Source organism: Lutra lutra, chromosome X (assembly GCF_902655055.1).
Source record: "Lutra lutra chromosome X, mLutLut1.2, whole genome shotgun sequence".
Lineage (NCBI taxonomy): Eukaryota > Metazoa > Chordata > Mammalia > Carnivora > Mustelidae > Lutra > Lutra lutra.
Window position 1 is genome coordinate 79,061,972 of NC_062296.1, and position 10,886 is coordinate 79,072,857.

The following is a 10,886-nucleotide window of genomic DNA, read 5'->3' on the forward strand; positions in this document are numbered from 1 at the left end:
TTCCTAGTGAAAAGAGGCCTTGGAAACAAATCCTACAGTTTTTGGTGTACTGACAATAACCCCCACAAGAGTTAAATTTCCTCTCTCTCTGGATCAAATCAAATTACAATCCAAGATTAAAACAAGATTTTTTTTTTCATTTTTTTAAGTAATCATTAGACCCAATGTGGGGCTTAAACTTATGCCCCACAGATTAAGAGTTACATGCTCTACTGACTGAGCCTGCCATGTGCCCCGAAAGAAGATTTTTTTTTAAAGATGTTATTTATTTATTTGACGGACAGAGATCACAAGCAGGCAGAGAGGCAGGCAGAGAGAGAGGAGGAAGCAGGCTCCCTGCTGAGCAGAGAGCCCGATGCGGGGCTCGATCCCAGGATCCTGGGATCATGACCTGAGCCAAAGGCAGAGGCTTTAACCCACTGAGCCACCCAGGTGCCCCTGAAAGAAGATATTTTTAATTATAAAGTCAGTGAGGGGGCGCCTGGGTGGTTCAGTCATTAAGCGTGGGCCTTCAGCTCAGGTCATGATCCTGGGGTCCTGGGATAGTGCCCCACATCAGCCCCATATCGGGCTCTCTGCTCAGCAGGGAGTCTGCTTCTCCCTCTCCAGCTCCCTCGTGGCTTGTGTTCCCTCTCTATCTCCCTCTGTCATAAATAAATAAAATCTTTTAAAAAATAAAAAAATAAAGTCAATGAGATTGGGACAACAAGAGGAAAGGGACTCGTGACAGAGTTTATAAGGCTTTCCATGTGAATTCAAACAAGTCTTTAATGTCTTGAAGCCCTGTCCTCTAAAGAGAAAGGGATCACAACACAAACAATTTCCACCATGGGTACATCCAAAAACATTATCTACCTAGTGTGTTTTCTTTACATCCATTCTAGAAGCATTGGGACCTGGGATAGCAAAGAGCACTGAAGACTGAACAACCTCCTGTCTTGGTTTCCAGGATAGCATTCTGTCCTGGTTTGACCTCTCTGGCCCCTCCACCTCCTTCTCTACCAGACCTCTGAATTTCATTCAAATGGATTCCTCAGAGGCTTGATCTGAGACACTCTTCGCCTCCCACCCATCAACAAACACTATAAACTTGCAGGAAGTGAGCCACTTACAATACATGTGTGTTTCCTTTGACCCAAATCAATTCTTTAAATTGAGCCAACATTAAAAAACAAGACATTCTGTGGTAAAATCCAAATTTCTGGCTTCAGGTGAAATTCAAAAAAAAAAAAAAAAAAGAAAGAAAGAAAGAAAGAAAAGATTAGGAAAAAAAAAAGAAAATCCATGCAATAAGCACATGACATATTATGTCTGGAAACAGAGTAGATAGTCTCAATCATTGACTTAAATAAAATATGCTTCTGGCCTGCATTCTGAGTTGTTACCTGCGTGGCCCCTATAGACAATGGAGTTAGTAGCCTCTGTTTCCTGTACCTCTTGCAGCTTCAGGAACCACCTCTCTACACACTAGCAGTATCGATTTGGACATTTTCTGAAGTCCAGCTCCACATACCTGTATGTCCTAAGGTCCAGATCACATATCTGTATACCCTTTAATGTCCAGACCACACACCACAGGGCCCCTGCAGTTAACTTTACTCATATACGTCCTCTGTGGTCCAGGGACATATTCAGCTGCCTTCCAAAAATCTCCAATTGAACGGTAGAGACAAGGGCACCTCATATTCAGCATCTCCAAAACTGCTTTCTCCGAAATCTGACCACCAGTGTGGTTTATTTGAGAATAAAAATAATGATTTCAAGCTATCATCTGAGAATCCTATCAGACACCCCCTTATCCTCAACTTCTACATTCAATAATCACCAAGTTTTATTGATTTGCCTTCAAAATACCATTCTAGTGCTTCCATCTTCACTTTATCTACCTTGGACCAAACCACCATCATTCCCATTGTAGACTATTCAGTCACTGCCTAATTGGTCTACCAACACACATATTTACATCCTGCCAAATCATTCCCTTAATGAAAATGTTTCACTGATTTCCCATTGTACGGGGTCCTTACTAAGTTTCTCCAAATCCTTTATGAGCTGAACCTCTAAATTCTTTTAGTACCCTCTTACCCAGCCTCTCTCCTCTATACCTTCACTGATCTTCTCTCAGTTCTTTGAAGATGCAGCCTTCTTTCCTGCTGCAGAATTCTCCGATAAACTCCTCTCTCGGGGCGCCTGGGTGGCTCAGTGGGTTAAAGCCTCTGCCTTTGGCTCTGGTCATGATCCCAGGGTCCTGGGATGGAGCCCCGCATCGGGCTCTCTGCTCAGCAGGGAGCCTGCTTCCTCCTCTCTCTCTCTCTCTGCCTGCCTCTCTGCCTACTTGTGACCTCTCTGTCAAATAAATAAAAAATACCTTTAAAAAAAAAAAAAACTCCTCTCTCCGTGACACTGACCACCGGCCCCCACCCCATCTGACCAGGTTAGTCCTTCCCAAACTGTTTCACTATCACAGTAAGTCAGTATAATGTCGACAGGGCAAGCTGGGGAAACAGATGGGACCATCCACAACATGAAATGAGTACCCATGCCTTCTACCCCAGCCCCCAAGTCTGGCTGCCCCTGAAAGCTGAGGAGAGCAATTCCTCAGTGGGCCTATAACCCCCACCTTCAGCACTGTGCCCCCAGCAAACCCTTAGGAGATAAGGCCCAGAGAAGTGATTCCCAAAGTGTAGTCCGGGAAAGGCAGACAGCATCAGAATCACCTGGGAACGTGTTAGAAATCAGTTCCACCCCAGACCTACTGAATGAGAAACTCAAGAGTGAAGCCCAGTCATCTGTGTTTTACAGGTGCTCTGGGTGATCCTGATTCGCACTCAAGTTTAAGAACAACTCACTGGTCTAGACAACATTGTAGATAAATCCTATTCAACCCTGAAGTCTCTCATTTCCTCAAGGAAGTATTATTCTATGACCTCCACAATAGGTCAGATCCCCCTGCTGTTTATTTTCACTGTACAAGGCACCTCTCCTACATATGCTAACAACTACCAATTACTTGTGTAGTCATCTGGTCCATGTGTCCACAACGCACTGCAATCTCTAGGTAGTAAAGACCAACTTGGTCTTATTTATTTACTCATGCGCAGTACGTGGAGGAATGGAGTTGGGAAGCAAGACGACTAGTAAGAATAAGAAAACACTCTCTCCTTTTGACAATCCCTCAAGCCTTTTTAAAAATATCGAACTAGACATGCTCTCCGCCTAGGCTGTTGGCCCCCTAAACCCAAGATCTTAGTTTAGGTTGCGTGCCCAGAAAGTACAAAGAAGCGACTCACCAAAGCTCAAATCGCCAACAAAGGCTAGGGGCGGAGACGCAGCAGTATGGTAGGCTGCTACAGGCGGGGGAACAGAGGATCCACCACCATCAGCCCGCCGGCGCGCTGTGGAAACGCAAGGCCCTTTTGGTCCGGCTACCGGCCTCGCAAGGCGGAAGGCCCAGCGCGCTTCTCGCCCCTCCGCTGCACGTGCACTACGGAAGGGAGGATCCTCTGGGCCACCATCCTTCTCCTGCAGTACTTGCAGATACTCCTCCGGGCACAAACGTGCTCACGTGAAAGGGTTCCGCCGGGTCGTTTGGTCCCTCTACCTGCCTGCGTGCTGGGAAACCAAGAGCTAACCCGCCTTCAGCCTGCCGGTATGCTGTGGCAATGAGATCCCTTTGGGCCATGTTACAGGCCTGGCGTCGTGTGGCAGGGAGAACCCTTCCTGCTAACGACCCACCTGTGCGAGGAGAAAGTGAGAACCTTCTCGGCCACCATCATTCCAGCCTGGCGGTGCACCCAGTACCTTTCCGGCCACCCAGCGCTCTTCATCCACAGAACTCTATTGGAAGCCCTTCCAGCCACCAGTCAGCCCCTAATCCACCTATATGAAGCTTCTTCAGAAGCCCAATCAGCAGTACAATTGGAAACTAAAAGGCCTTTCGCCCTCAGGTCTCCAGGGTGCTATGGAAAATCAATACATTTTGGTGATCGTCCTTCCTGCACTCTTACAGGGTCTTCCGGTCACCAACCTGACTCCCCACATGGGTTCCGCAGGTCATTTTGGCCCCCAGTCTTCGTCTGTACTGGGGAGCCGTAGGTTATTCCAGCGAGTCTCCGCTCCATGACTGATCATCTGAAAGCCCTTCTACCACCAAACCGGCTTTGAGAGCTGCAGAGCCAATGGCCCTACATGCCGGTACAACTACCGCGTTTTGAGGAAAAACGAGCCATTTCGACCACCATCCTACCGGGGTACTGGTGTCCTGCATGACCTTCCCGTCTGAAACCTCGCCACCTGTTGAGGTTCCGCCAGCCATTCTGACCTCTTGTGCTGGGAAACAGAGAGCCAAGCAGCCATCAGGGGAGTACTAGCTATGGAAGTGAGAGCCCTTTCGGCCACCATATGGGCCTCACTGGCTACGGAGCTGAGAGCCTTTCTAGCCCCAGGACGCATGTTCATTGTGAAAGTGACAGTCCTTTGGGCCACTATCCTTCTTTACCGGTTTCAAGGAATCTTCCGGTCACAAAGGGGCCAACCCATTAGGGTTCCGCTGGTCATTCGGTCCCCCAACCGGCCCATGTGTTTGGCTAACTGAAAGCTAACGACCTTCAACCTACCCACACGCTGTGGAAATGAGATTCCTTTTGGCCGCTTTACCTGTCCGGCAGAGTGTGGAGCCATGAACTCTTTCTGCTAACAACCTGCCCGTGTGTTGAAGAAGTGAGAGCCCTCTCGGCCACCATCCTGCCAGCTTGCTGGGGTATCCACTTCTCTTTCTACTACCCACCTACCGTCACCGGAGAAGATTTGTCGCCCTTCTGACCGTACCCAACCTGAAATCCCTGTCTTCTTGGATGCTTCAGGACCTCGGCCTGCAGTGCACAGAACAAAACACCTAACACCCTCAGGCATCAGAGTGCTGTGGAAGATAAATGCCTTTTGGTGACCCTTTATCCAGTGCTCTGGTGTTCCAGAGGGCCTTCCGGTTAGCAACTTAAATCTCAGCCTGGATTCCAGGGGTCATTCTGGCACTCACCCTCTCTGAGTGATGGGGAACCGTGGGTTATTCCAGTAATTCTCCTGTCCATAGCTGTACATGTGAAAGCCCTTTTGATCGCCATGCAAGCCTCACATGCTGTAAAGTTGAGAGTTCTTCCTGCTTGCGTACCAACCGCATTTTGAGGAAGCAAGAGCCCTCTTGGCCACCATCCTCCTCATGTGCTGCTGTCTTAAGGGATCTTTCCATCAGAAACCAGGCCACCGGCTGGGATTCCACGTGTCTTTTCCTTGGTGTCACCCTCCCCCCTCACCTGCTCACAGGCTGGGGAATAAACGGTCACCTGACTATCAGTCTGCCTGTGTGTTGTTGGTGAGGACTTTTGGCAATTGTACAGGTGCCCGGCACTGGGGAGCCTATGACCTCTCTGGCTAGTAGCCTGCCCCTCAGCTGTTGAGTGAACAGCGCTCTTAGCCACCATCCACACTGTGCCCTGGGGGCCCCGCCAGCCCTTCCAGTCACTGTTCAGCCTCGTGCTGGTGCCATGGGGCCCTTTGGGTCACCAGCCTGCCCACAATCCTGGTCCTTCCATCTGTCAGCACGTTTGTGCTAAAGAACGAAAGTCCTTTTCAGTCATTGGAGAGCCTTCCCACCTACCAGCTCCAAACCTACTAGCAAGCTGGTGCTCAGAGGCCCCTTACTGCCTGCACATGTATTGGAATCATAGGTGGTTGGGAGGCCTTGGGGCACTGGCCAGCCCACTTGCTGTGGAATCTAGAACCCGATAGGAAACCAGTGTTCCTCCTGCTGTTTCCCTAGGGCCACCGTGAATCCCAAGGTCAGTCCTTTGTGCTGGTGATTGAGATAATCCAAGGTCACCAGGCAGCCCACACACTAAGATACCAAGGGTCTTCTTGGCCCTCAGACTGCCCACTTGCTGGGGAACAAAGGTTTCTTATAGTACAAAAGCAGCCATAGACCATATGTAAAGGAATGGGCCTGGCAAGATGTGGCTCTCGAAAGTAGTTCTCCCTTCAGGGCTCTGTAGTGCTAGAAGTCTCTGGTTTTGTGCGGCACATAGCTCTATAGAATAAATGCTACAGTTCCAAGCCTCCCTTGTAGCCAGGTATGACAGTGTGTCTAAGTTCTGGTCATTGAGATACAAGATGCAGCAATATGGGCAACTCCTACCCCATGCCCCCAAAGGGAAGAAATGAGACCTCTTCTTCCCCTCCTTCCTTCCCACTGCCTGGAATGTTAAGAGTCATCCTGGGTCATACAGATGAAGGCAACATCCTAGGAACAAAAAAGCAGCAAGATAGAAGGAGACTGGGACTTTGGTGACTTCCTGGAGTAGATCCACCATATCAGCTCCCATTTTTGTGTGAAGGAGAAAGAAGCTTCCAACCTGTTTAGATCACTATTGTTACTGAGTCTCATGCCCTCCAATCCATATCCTAACAAATGTGCCTGATTTCACCAAACATTAAGGAGTTAGTTCAGTTCAACCTCCCGATGACAAATAAAAACCAAAATCAGGGACCCAAGCCCAAGAGTGAGAGTGGGAAGCAGGGCTTCATTGTTTTCCTTCTCTCCATCTCCTCTGCTACCATCCTCTTTCAGACCACTGCCCTTGCCAGCTAAAAATGTCAGTGGTTTGAAACAGACAAGACCCACAAACATGACCTACATTCTGTCCTCTGCTGCCCTCTCCAGCCTCATGCACACTCGACTCACTTGATTGTCCTGCCTCCAGCCGCATCCTCTTTCTTCCCATTTTACTTGTCACGCTTCCCTCTATGCTGTGACCTCTGCCTGGAATGTTCTTCTGCACCCTCATCACAGAGTTCTCACACCTGCCTTACAGACCTTAGCTCAAACATCCTTTCCAGACCCTGATTCCTTGATTTGGCAAAGGCCACATTCCAGGCTCTCCTGGCACCATGAGCCTGTCTGTCAAGGGCTGGCCACGGTTAGTTTTCCACGTGCTTTGCAATTATTTAACTGTAAGCTGTGTGGGGATAGGGAGCATGTCTGATTTTGCTCACAGTTGTATCTTGACACAGAATTACCATAAAGCATATAAATGAATCATTGGGACATAGGCTCCTATTGCAAAGTTAAGGTAACATGCTTCATAACAGAATTTGGTCTTGCCCTGTGTCACTCAGGATTAGGTTCAGCTGCACAGAATAGAAAAAAGACAATGGCTTACATTAGATAAGAGGTTTATTTCCCTGTCATATAAAATATGTGTGGAAGTAGGAGGTTCATAGCTAGAGTAGAACAGCTCTATAAACTTGCCAACGATCCAGGTGCCTTCTAGCCTGCCACTCTGCCATCTCAAGGATGTGATTTAAGTCTTTTTTTTTTAAGACCACCCAGGGGACACCTGGGGAGCTCAGTCAGTTAGATGTCTTCCTTCAGCTCAGGTCATGATCTCAGGATCTTGGGATTAAGTCCTGCATCAGGTCCCTGCTCAGCGGGAAGCCTGATTCTCCCTCTGCCTGTCGCTCCCCGCCGCTTATGCGCTCTCTTTCTCTCTCTATCTCTGTCTGACAAATAAATAAATACAATCTTTAAAAAAAAAAAAAAACTCATAAAAAGAAACACTGGCCATGATGCTTCGAACCGAAAATGGAGTAAGACTGGTGGTGGTCAGCCTCATGAGGATCAGAACCAGCCTCACACCCCCTCTTCATAAAACCCTAGCAAATTTTAAAACACTCACTGTGGGTAAAATAATCTGTGTACAATATTAACAAGCAATTCATAGGAGAGAGGAAATGCAATTGGGCCTATTGTCCCATGAAAAAATACTTTATCTCACTAATAATGAAAGAAATGCACATAAAACAATCATAAGCTATTAGGTTTTATTCATCATACTAACAAGGTTTCACAAGATTGAAAATACCCAATGTTATTGGTGGAAATGTAAATCGGTGCCGCCGCCGTGGAAAACAGTATGGCGATTCCTCAAAAAAATAAAAATAGGGGTGCCTGGGTGGCTCAGTGGGTTAAGCCTCTGCCTTCGGCTCAGGTCGTGATCTCAGGGTCCTGGGATCAAGCCCCGCATCGGGCTCTCTGCTCAGCGGGGAGCCTGCTTCCTCCTCTCTTTGCCTGCCTCTCTGCCTACTTGTGATCTCTGTCTGTCAAATAAATAAATAAAAAATCTTAAAAAAATAAAAATAAATAAAAATCAAAAATAAAAATACCATAAGATCTAGTAATTCCACTACTGGGTACTTACCCAAACAAAATGAAAACACTAATTCAAAAAGACATATGCACCCCTATGTTTATTGCAGCATTATTTACAATAGCCAAGATGTAGAAGCAAACCAAGTGTCTCCTGATAGATGAATGGATAAAGAAGATGTGGTGTACACACACACACACGAATGTTACCCAGTCATAAAAAAGGATGAGATCATGCTTTTACAACAACATGGATGGACCTAGAGGGTATTAGACTGAGAAGACAAATACCATATGATTCCATTCATATGTGGAACCTAAAAAAAAGCCACCTATGAATAAACAAACAAAAAGCAGAATCAACCTGTAATAGAACGAACTGATGGTAGCTAGAGGGAAGGGAGTAGGGGTGGGCAAAATGGATGATGGGGAGTGGGAGATACAGGCTTCCGGTTGTGGAATAAATAAATCACAGGGATTAAAGGTACAGCATAAAGAATACAGTAGTGTTGGGGCGCCTGGGTGGCTCAGTGGGTTAAAGCCTCTGCCTTCGTCTCAGGTCATGATCCCAGGGTCCTGGGATCGAGCCCCGCATCGGGCTCTCTGCTCAGCGGGGAGCCTGCTTCCTTCTCTCTCTCTCTCTCTGCCTGCCTCTCTGCTTACTTGTGATCTCTGTCTGTCAAAAAAATAAATAAAAATCTTAAAAAAAAAAAAGAATACAGTAGTGTTATCGTAATAGTGACATATCAGGACAGATGGTAGCTACACCGTGCTGAGCACCTCAGAACATAGACTTGCTGAATGACTATACTGTACATCTGAAACTAATGTAACATTGTGTCAACTCCAAAAAATTTTTAAAGAACGAAAATGTTCAGTGTTATCAATGTTGTTAGTAGAAGTATAAAGTGGAATGATCTTTCTATCTTTATTTTTTAAGACTTTTATCTATTTATTTGAGAGAGAGAAAGAGCACAAGTGGTGAGGGGGTGGGGGAGGAGTAGAGGGAGAAGCAGACCCCCGGCTGAGCGAGGGGGTCATCCCAGGACCCTGTGACCATAACCTGAGCCAAAGGCCGACACTTAACCTACTGAGTCACCCAGGCACCTGGAATGATCTTTTTAAAGGGCATTTTGTCAATATCTATAAAGCTTAAACTGTACATACCTTTTATTTTTTTCTTTTTTTATTTATTTGTACATACCTTTTATTGGAGCAATTCCAGTCCTAAGTCAGTATTCCATAACATAACCATACGAGTATTCAAAACTGCACGTAACGTAATTTCAGTATTCATACATCACATGAAGTAAGTCAACGTCTAGTTAGCATTTATAGCGTACCTACAGGTACTTTTCTCATTCTCACTCTTCAGGTGAGGAAACTGTCTTTGTGTATGTGTATGTGTGTGGTTTAATAATCTAAATGTTTAAAAGTTTTTAAATTTCAATTCCAACATAGTTAACATACAGTGTAATATTAGTATCAGGTGTACCACATAGCGATTGGACAGTTCCATTCATCACCCAGGGCTCATCATAAGCACCCTCCTTAATCCCCATCACCTGTTTCACCAGTGCCCCCCATGCCCCCTCTGGTAACCTTCAGTTTGTTCTCTATATTTAAGAGTCTGTTTCTTGGTTTGTCTTTCTCTTTTTTTTCTCCTTTGTTCATTTGTTTTGTTTCTTAAATTCCACATGATTATTGTCTTCCTCTGACTGGCTTCTTCCACTCAGCATTATACTCTCTAGATCCAACCCTGTTGTTGCAAGTGGCAAGATTTCATTCTATTTGGCTGCGTAACACTCCATTGCGTATACACCACTTCTTTACCCAGTCATCCATCAACGGACACTTGGGCTGCTTCTACAATTTGGCTATTATAATAGATATTATTATTATCTATAGATAATGCAATAAACATCAGGATGTACATATCCTTTCAAATTAGTGTTTTTGTGTCCTTTGGGTAAATACCCAGTAGTGTGATGACTGGATCGTAGGGTAGCTCTGTTTTTAACTTTCTGAGGACCCTCCTCCATGCTGTTCTCCAGAGTGGCTGCACCAGTTTGCATTCCCACCAGCAGCGCAAGAGGCTTCCCCTTTCTCCTCATCCTCGCCCACACCTGCTGTTTCTTATGTTCTTGATTTTAGCCATTCCGAATGGCGTAAGGTGATGTCCCATAGGAAACTGAGTTCTAAGAGGTTAAGCAGATTGCCCAAGACCAAACAGCCACGAAGTGGAAGGAGTGGGATCCAAGCCAGGCCTGGCTGATTCCAGAGCCTCAGGTCTCAGATGCCACACCTTCTGTCACAGATGTCTCCCAAAGCCTTCCTGAGTGTGCCCTGTTGTGGGATTATCTCTATTCCCTTTTATCCTCCATGTCTTACTGGTCCTTCAAGCCACTCCCGAGGGCAAGAGCTAGAACTGCTGGGGTAAGGGAGGAAAGTTATCCAGTGTGGAGTTAGAAGAACTAAATGCAAGTATAGAGCTATTTGAATTAACAAGTTTTGAGGGGGGAAAAGAGCACATAAAACAGCAGTACCTGAATGTGGGCAAGGTTCTAGTTAAACCGGTACGTCCATATATGGCTAGCGGTGGTAGGGATTGCTTCAACCAGTTAGAGAAATGTTTAACAATATTTCGAAAGAGACATTAAAATGTTCCCACTCTTCAATCTCGAATCCC